General features: G+C 35.9%; 1 long non-coding RNA gene across 1 annotated transcript; it reads left to right on the top strand.

Moving 5' to 3' along the window:
• The first annotated feature begins 635 nt into the window (after positions 1-635).
• On the top strand, positions 636-6,986 carry LOC307145925. Its single transcript, XR_013819021.1, has 3 exons — positions 636-687; positions 4,934-5,015; positions 6,892-6,986. It is a non-coding gene; the product is annotated as an uncharacterized lncRNA (long non-coding RNA).
• The last annotated feature ends 2,917 nt before the right edge of the window (positions 6,987-9,903 follow it).

Genomic DNA, 9,903 nt, shown 5'->3' with positions numbered 1-9,903 from the left:
GATAAGTCATATTTCTTGCACATACTAAATATGAATTATAATATTAACTTAATATGTAAAATATAACATTAAACATATTATTAGTTTAATGTTGCATTTGTACCATGTGAAATTGTTTGACTATTTTAATATATATATTCCCCCTTCTATTTAGCTTCTGATTATCATAGTCTATTCGTTATTTAAACATATAATTGATAATAATTGCCTCAAACATAAACCACTTGCAGTGTAGCTTAATTTGTAGATTGACAAATAAATACACAAAATACAATTTTCAAGGACTTTTTTTACAAAGAAAAGGGGAAGGTTCAAGTTTATTTTGAAAACTTACTAAACGTATAAACTGGTCTTGTAATTTGTGCTTTTCAACAAATGAAGAGCAATTTAAGTTTGTGTTTTACATCAGCTTTTTATGATTCCCCTTGAGAATGGATGTGTTGGAAAGAAAGTTTCTGACTTTATAAGCACAGTTTTGTTTCTAGGCGGAAAGACCTTGTGAATACGACAGATCTCTTGCACTGCTGAACTTCAGCGCTCATCACACTTTTTCACATAAATTGTTCTCATAATAAGACTATCATTTTTTCTGCCCTAATATGAAGTGTTGGTAAATAATCATTATTTGTTTCTGCAGCCATAAAACCGTGAAGCGTTGAAGAGCGTGACTCCATCTTAACAATCTTGGTGAGTAATGGTCAGCTGCTGAATTTATTTTTATCAAACTCTTAGCAAATCAGATTTATATGTTTTTTTATTTGATTTATATACATATATTAAAATGATTTTTTAAATGAACTTCATATACAATATCTTTCTTTTTCTTTTATTGTTGATGTTCCATGAAAACAAATAAGATCAAATTGCAAGAAGCGTACACTAATGTCTAATTTGTGTTGCATTCTCACACAATTAATTTTTATCTGCACAATTTTTTTCTCATCAGCCAATGATTTCTTTTCAAAGACATCAGCATTTATGCTGCTTTTAGCTGCCGGCAATCCTACTAAAAAGCTACAATTGAATCATCAGCTCAGACTAAAAGACTGAGCATTAATGCTATTGTTTTAAGTGAGTCATAATTAGCGTTTTGGCTAATTGTGTCTGCAGGGGAAACATGGGGTTAAAAGAGGCAAAGACCCTTTCGTTTAGATTTAACTCTTGTTCCACAAAGGCAAAAAAAAAATCAGCATAACATTACAGTCAGAAAGATAATTACTTATCTCTTAAGGAAATAAGGACTCAAGGGCTTTTCCCCCATAATTTCTCCCTCTCTCCCACACTGAATCATTTAGCATATCTGTCGTTCTTAAGAAACTCCTCTCTGCCCTTGGTTTCATGCCAGTCTGTAATGACTATGACGGAATGTGTGGAGCTATGCCACCTTATTCCTGGATGTAACCTGGTGTGAAGGGCACTGACCAAACAAATATGGAAGCTTACGCTGCTAATTACCGAAGCATGAGATGCCTCAAGCTCTTTAACTCAAAGAGAATGTCTAAATTAGATTTACACACAGCCTGTAAAATTCCAGTACTGTTTACCACAATAACAGAGTACCAGATCAACAACCAGTGACCAACAACAGCTTATATAGTGTTTTTAATTCAATTTTCATTTATTCCTTTATAAGATACTCCATACGGCTCAGGTACTGACAACAAACCACATTTCTAATTTGAATAGATATATCTGATATTGCACTATATATATATATATATATATATATATGTATGTATATATGAAGAGTTCAGATGCAAAAGCCTCCAAGTGCCATCTGAAATTTTCTTCTAGAATGATAATTTTTATAAAGCTTGTATATTTAAGTTCAGTAATTTCACTAAATGACAATTAATAGGTAATTTGCATTGCCATTTAAGTGAAATTATTGAACTTAAATATACAAGCTTGATAAAAATGATCATTCTAGAGGAAAATTTCAGAGGCTTTTGCATCTGAACTCTTCATATATATTTATTTATTTATATATAATTTTATTATTATTATTTTTGCATTAGTGCCAATTATAATTATATTCAAATCAGTTTAAGCATAGGCTTTTAGTGTTCTGAAAAAAAAAAAAAAAAAAAAAAAAACCCTGAATACTTTTATTTTTTAGAATAGTGTGTGAAAATGATAACAGCTAGTTTGTGATGAGGCTGCACACAGTTGACACAAAAGAAATCTAAGTAATGATATTGGCTGATAGTTATGTTGGATAATAGCCATGTAATTAGAGCATGAAATTGTTAAACCGACTTTGGGAGAACAACGCAATAATATTTTAAATCATAAATAAAAAGCTTTTGTTAAGAGCAGTTTTTTTTCTTAAAAGACGTAATGTTCTTGTTTCTCAATGTCATTCCTCTCTGAACAGCAACTATCTTCTTCCCTTTTTTTTTTTTAAGTTCGTTTCTAAGGTAGTTGGTACCAGGCGAGGGTCTCCTTTGTCATCCTAAATAGATGTCTCAGCGCTCCGCTCTGCCTTTTCTACAGATCAGAAGAAAAACAGTAATGAAAAGTGAACAAATGAAATCAAATAAAACAGGGTCACACATCACTATAAGGGCACCAAATGGTCACTGGCATGGAAGTAATCTTTTTTTCTTGTGTTTCTGCAGACAAAAGGGAAAAAGCCATCAGCTCTAGACTCACAAAAAGAGGGGAAAAAGCAAGTTGTTATTTTGCCCGAAGCGCAGCTAACTGCATCAACAAAAAAAAAAAAAAAAAGAAGAAAAAAAAAAGTACTTCTACGCAGAGCGCTGTGTGACCGAGGAAAGCCAGTCATTTTAATAAAAAAGGACAGTTCTTTTGTGAAAAAGTGCTGAGCCGTTTGCATTCTGGGCAGGCAGAAAAATGTTTAAATAACCTGATTTTTATTCTATCTGATATGCGGTTATGTGCGTGTGAGGGTGTGCTGGTACTTTAAGAGCATGGAAATCAGGGTCTCCTCCAAGTGATCTCTAGGGAGTTCGCCTGAGCTTGAAGTACAAATGCTGAATTTATTTAACTTCTTGACAAATATGCATATATCTTCCATTCTTTGTGCCTCATTTCCATAAAAATATATCTGAAAGACATCAGGAGGTGTTTTTAATGAAGTTTACTGTCAAATTAGAATGCTTTATTTTTGTTATCCTTGACCAGAAAATTACAATACTTATTTAGATTCATTATGCGGTACTACATTTCAGGAAAATATTGGTGTGTTTTCACGTTTGCTGCATGCTTTATGATAAAGTGCTTGTTGTATATCTCTATTATCTGCGAGGAAAATAATCACTCACAATGGGTCCATGTTTTACAATAACTCGCACTGACAGTTGGTGATGACAGGCTTTGAACCAAATCATAGAAATTGCGTTACCACAAATCATGCAAGACACGGAAACTTCTTAAATTGGCTGTTGTAATCGAATTGCAATGTTTAAAATCCATGTTTATGTGAAAAACTGCAAACGCTTGGGCTGTTGAATCCTGTGTTTCTTCAATTAAATTGTTTAATGCATAATATTATAATTTGCATAATCTAATAATGACAGTTGTGAATAGAAAGATGGGATAATTGTATCACTTTTTGGATTTGTGCTCATTTATTCAGAAATTGTTTAGCCTGAAGCTTTGAATTGTCAGTCATTACCCACGTCAATACAATCTGTAACTTGTATCAGATATAATTATTCTAGAGAAGCACATAAAGGTTGAAACATTTTACAAATTGTATTTCAGTTCAATATCTTACTCTACTTAACTAAGGTTAAGTATATATATATATACATATGTACTTGTTTTTCACTGTTTTGAGCGTATTTAACAACAAAAACCAATCCAAGTTCATGGATTTTTTTTTTTTACACCATTTAAGTTTTCCCTCCAAATCTCTCATCACACTTTTCTTGATGTGTTCAGTTGTCAAAGTCAAATGTTATAGCTGTGCAAAGATGATTTTTATTTTATTTTATTTTTTACGTGAAATATGTCTTAGCTATAAGCTTTGTCTTTCTGGATACTAAAGGTTATCAGCTTGATTGAGTCATTGACTTTTTTTAATGTGTAGATTTCGGTTGGTTAAGAACCAAAAAAGCTGTTTTAAATGGTAACTCTCACCAAAATGCAACCTAGGGTCTTTTTGTGAATCTACCCGAGGCAAACTTTCATTTAAAAGCATAATTAGGATAGAAACACCACTTTTAAGTTTGACTGTATTTTCGTTTTTGGTCAAATTGCCTTTTGAATGGGAGTGCTTGGGGCACTTCTATGATCGCATCAAAAATCGCTATTTTTAAAACACTAAGAAGGCTCGACACAACATGAAACTTTGCTTGAAGTATCACCACGGGCTCTACTCTCCTCCCTGTTACGTTGCACTCGGAGATCGACTATTTTTGACTGTCAAAATACCGGCGGACACAGCTACAGTGAGTTGTTCAAAATCTTTCTTTTTAGTAAACTCTTTGTTCACAAACAATGTTCTCAATGCTCGAGTTCATGTGTAGAGCCCCTGGTGATACTTCAAGCAAAGTTTCATGTTGTGTCGAGCCTTCTTAGTGTTTTAAAAATAGCGATTTTTGATGCTATCATAAAAGTGCCCCAAGCACTCCCATTCAAAAGGCAATTTGACCGAAAACGAAAATACAGTCAAACTTAAAAGTGGCGTTTCCATTCTAATTATGCTTTTAAATGAAAGTTTGCCTCAGGTAGATTAACAAAAAGAGCCTAGGTTGCATTTTGGTGAGAGTTACCCTTTAAAGCTTTAGGAAATAATGTCCTATACGTTAGTGGTTCTTAACTGGTGAGTCACAATCCAAAAATGGATCTGATATGTTTGTGCAGTAGAAACAACCTAAATAGTGCGCATGTTTGGTGTTTCTTGTCTTACAATCTGTAATATCGTAAGCCACTGCTATTGAAGTGTTTGTTTTGTGTGTTTCAGGAGGGAGGTCCTTCTGGATCCAAATCTGTGCCCAGACAAACATTCATCAGCTCCCATTCTCCAAGGACAGGATGATGCACTCGTAAGCCAATTAGATGCATTGAGCAGAACGTAAAGCAGTAAAAGTGTGTTTACTCCTCACCTTTGCTCCAGCGATGTAAATAGTCTCAGATGGCCCACACCAGCAGGCCCACAAGATGAATCGCACCTCAGCCTTTTTTTTAATGTTCAGCCAGATCTACTGAGCGCTCCGCTCTCTTACTCTTCCCTTCCCATTGAAATATTGCTTTTTCCCGAGCCGTAGCTCTCCCCTCAGAATTGAACAAATGAAGAGTCAGCATTCGCAGGTTAATACAATATCAAAGTATGACAAATTGTTCAAAGGCAGGCCAGGCCGAAACGCATCTGCATAAAAGCTGACTGGCAGTAGACCGGCAGCTTTTTGATACTATATCTTAAGACTGACAATCCCAGTGGACTTTAATGCATTTTTTTGCATAGCATTATCACATTCTTATGGCCATTTCCTTCCATGCGCACAGATGACATTTGGCACAATTATACAGGTTTTTGTAAAGAGGGAAGAAAGTAACCTGGTGTGAACTTTGGTCTGTGGTTGTGTGATATTTCCTTCCCTGTAGCACAAAAGTACAGATGCGTAAGATGTTTCTCTCAGTAGCTAGGGAATAACGTCATCCTGTGAAATAAAAAAAATAAAAAAACCCTGTGGGTTGACGTGACATGTTGATGTATTAAAGTAGATAGATCAGTTAGCGTAGCCTTAAGAAAAGGAAAAGGCTATAGGGCTTTCCAGAACCTGCTGCACATGGTGTCATGTGGGGCATCTTACCCCCTCTTATCTCTGAGGTTGACGCATATGTGACTTCTAATCGATTTGTAACTAATGTGACCAGATGTTTCAATCACAGTGTTTTAATGCAGCTTTATGATGTCCAGATCTCACTAATCACTTTATAATGATGGTTGAACTTGAAATGAAAGTGTTAGTTTTTTGTATATATAGAAAAAGTTTATTTCTATTTCTTTTTTATTACTGTGCACAGGGTTTTATATATTTTTTTTATTAGTTCTTGTATTTATGTATAGTACATTTTTATAAATGATTATTAATGTATAATTAATATATATATAAACAGTAATATGATGTGTGATATTAATTGTTACAGCATAATAAAAAAGTTCATTTCTTATAAATAAAAAATATAAATATAAAATATTTGCATTTTAATCACACATCACATTACTGTTTTTTTAACCCGGTTTTAGACTGCAGATTATTGACTCGCAATTATAAATAAAATATAATATACATATTAATAAAAAAATAACAGAAAAAATATTATAATCGATAATAATATAAATATAAGAACTGAACTTTTTTTTAATATGCTGTTACCATAATATATATTATTATTATGTTTTAACCCAGTTTAAAGATAACCTAACCCTAACCCTAACCCTATATATATAATAAACATGCTGTTATATTTGTTATATTTGGTGATATATATGCTGTTATCATCATAATCAGATATTTTTTACACTTAATAAGAACTAAACTTTATTATGCACTATTAAAAATTCTTCCAAAAGGGAGTTTTCTCAGCATTGCATTGAAGGACCCTTTTTGTTTCCTAAAAAAAAATAAAAAAATTCATTGAACATTTCTTGAAAAATAAAAAAAATTTCTAATCTAAAGAACCTTTTTTCATATAAAGAAATGTTTGCGCTATGGAAAGGCTCAATGGATGTTGAAGGTTCTTCACAGAACCCTTGATCCCATTAAAGAACCTTTATATTTAAGAGTGTGCTGGATCCATCATAATCACATATCGCATTATTGTTCTTTATCGTTTATCATTGTTTCATTGAATGTAAATGTATGACTATGGGTATTATGATGACATTTTTCATTAATTCTCTCTAATTGATTTCAGGAGATCACATACTGTGGCTGATAAGGCCAATTAGAGCTGATTCTTGCCCAGACCTCAGTGTCTCCACTGTTATTGAACGCTACGACGGCAGGTGACAAGGTGAGTAATATCAGGCTGCTGTAAGCCACCAGGGAGGGGGGTCTCACACAATGTCTCCCCCAGAGAGTCGCCCTGCTCCCCTAAGCCGCACCGCAGGCTCCGTTAAATGTCAGACATCTCCACAGTAGAAGCCCTAATATCAGACAGCGGGACCGGGACAAAAGATCAACTTGGAGGGCTATGAAAGGATAATAACTATTGCAGCTAAAAATGCTTGCTTTTCGGCTCTAATGAGACGGAGTACAGCTTTAAAGCTCACGGTTAAGGCCTAATTAATCATTCTTCGTGGCAGTCTCCTGCGGATATCCATTAGAGTTTTATTTCAGAAGCCACCATGCCTTCAATGGCACTCCAATTGTTTTGGAGGGTTTTATATTAACCTGAGTGTAGATTGATTGCTCGGGGTATGAATAGAAAGCATGCGGAGACGGATAATGTTCTGCCATTGTACGATATGGTGCACACAAAAGTCTTACACGAGCCATGCGGGGTTGTGCATCTACTTTGATTGCATTGTGACTATATCATGGCCGTGTTTGTTGTCTGACATTTTGAAGCCATATAATTCTGGATCAGCTAGCTGAGGTTCCCCTCTGATACTCCGATATGAAACTAAGCGCCCTACTGTCGTCTTCTAGTTGAAAAACGCCACTGAACTGAGCTCACGCCCTCTGTTACATCCCCCGACCACCACCGAGCACCCTTGATGAGTTCATTCTGGCATAAATTAAAAGCGCCGAACATAAACAGTCTGTTCATTTTCCCCGCTGGCCTGTGGAGATCTCCATCACGGCTGGATGTTCAGCCTCTAGCTGTGCCGAGGGTTGGAAATGGCCAAGAGAGGCGGCCGCCCCCACTGTGTTTCGCTACAGGAGGGATGCATACAGATTTAGTTAGCTAAATGAAGGCTAATTGTTTGCGAGGGGATGAAAAACACTCGGCTGCACTGTGTTGTCTAATATGAGCAGGTTCCATGAGTTCATCTGTCATTCTGTGCTTACCGCTCACAGCGATGGCCTCTCCCTGCCTGCTCATCTCTGCGGCCCATCGCTCATGGTTTGTAGTTAGTTGTTATGCTCTCTGACTTTTCAGATTAGAACAGAATGATAAAACAAGACTTCTGATGCTGCAGTTATAGCCCTTAGTTCAAAAAGAGGCTTAACTTCTGAGAAAATATGTGTATATATATATATACAGACCCTTTCCAAAAAAATTTAATATCATGGAAAAGTTTATTTATTTCCATAATTCCATTCAAAACGTTAAACTTCCATAGATTATAGATTCAGGGCCCACAACTTAAACGATTTCAAGTATTTAGTTGTTTATTTGTACATAATTTGGGCTTCCAGCTCATAAAACCCACGAAAACAGGATTTCAAAAAATTTGAATATTACATGAAATCACACAGTAATTACACAGTGATACCATGGTCATTGAACCAGGTTTTGGTTATTTTGGCAGTGTGGACAGGTGCAAATCCTGCTGGAAAATGAAGGAAGCATGAAGTGCTCTGGAAATGTCCTGGTAGACGGCTGCGTTGAGTGGACAGCACAGTGGACCAACACCAGCCGATGACATGGCTCCCCAAACCAACACAGACTGTGGAAACTTCACACTGGACTTCAAGCATCTTGGATTGTGTGCCTCTCCATTCTTCCTCCAGACTCTGGGACCTTGGTTTCCAAATGAGATGCAAAATTTGCTCTCATCAGAAAAGAGGACTTTGGTCCACTGTGCTTTATTAAATCCAGAGTCAACGCAGCCGTCTACCAGGACATTTTCAGAGCACTTCATGCTTCCTTCATTTTCCAGCAGGATTTGCACCTGCCCACACTGCCAAAAGAACCAAAACCTGGTTCAATGACCATGGGATTACTGTGTAATTAATTACTGTGTGATTTCATGTAATATTCTAATTTTTTGAAATCCTGTTTTCGTGGGTTTTATGAGCTGGAAGCCCAAATTATGTACAAATAAACAACTAAATACTTGAAATTGTTTAAGTTGTGGGCCCTGAATCTATAATCTATGGAAGTTTAACGTTTTGAATGGAATTATGGAAATAAATAAACTTATATATATATATATATATATATAGAGAGAGAGAGAGAGAGAGAGAGAGAGAGAGAGAGAGAGAGAGAGAGAGAGAGAGAGAGAGAGAGAGAGAAAGAGAGAGAGAGAGAGAGAGAGAGAGAGAGAGAGAGAGAGAGAGAGATTTTAGTCCATATTGACATGACAACATCAAGAAGTTGCTGCAGATTTCTCGGCTGAATCTCCAATTCCACCACATCCCAAAGGTGCTCTATTGGATTTGGATCTGGTGACTGTGGAGGCCATCTCCTCCACTCATTGAACTCATGAACTCATTGTCATGTTCAAGAAACCAGTTTGAGATGATTTGAGCTTTGTGTCATGGCGTGTTATCCTGCTGGAAGCAGCCATCTGAAGATGGGTACATGTGGACATAAAGGGATGGACATGGTCAGCAACAATACTCAGGTTGACTGTGGAGTTTAAAGCTGGGATCAGTAGTTTTTGAAAAACTGTAATCCATGTCGAATGTGTTTTAGTAGTAATGTGTGTTTTAACGCGTCAGTGGTTCAACTCGTGGTTTCACGTGGAAGGCGATGCTCAACACTCACAAAGTTATCATGATCAACTCGATAGCACGAGCATGACAATCATAGTAACAAATATATTACAACTAACAAGATTAGGGGGTTATATCATCACTAAATGAGGAACCAAAGGAAACAAACATTAGGAGTATTTTATCTTACTTTTCAGACACACTTTGTGAACCGACACTTGAAACAGACAGTGGAGGAGGTTTAAACGCGCCAGGCTATATGTGTCTTTTTCATGGCTGAATCGAACGACAATACTATCACAAATGAAAAAAACAAGCA

The sequence above is a fragment of the Squalius cephalus genome, assembly GCF_949319135.1.
Source record: "Squalius cephalus genome assembly, chromosome: 18".
NCBI classification, from domain to species: domain Eukaryota; kingdom Metazoa; phylum Chordata; class Actinopteri; order Cypriniformes; family Leuciscidae; genus Squalius; species Squalius cephalus.
This window is presented reverse-complemented; position numbering and strand designations above follow the sequence as displayed.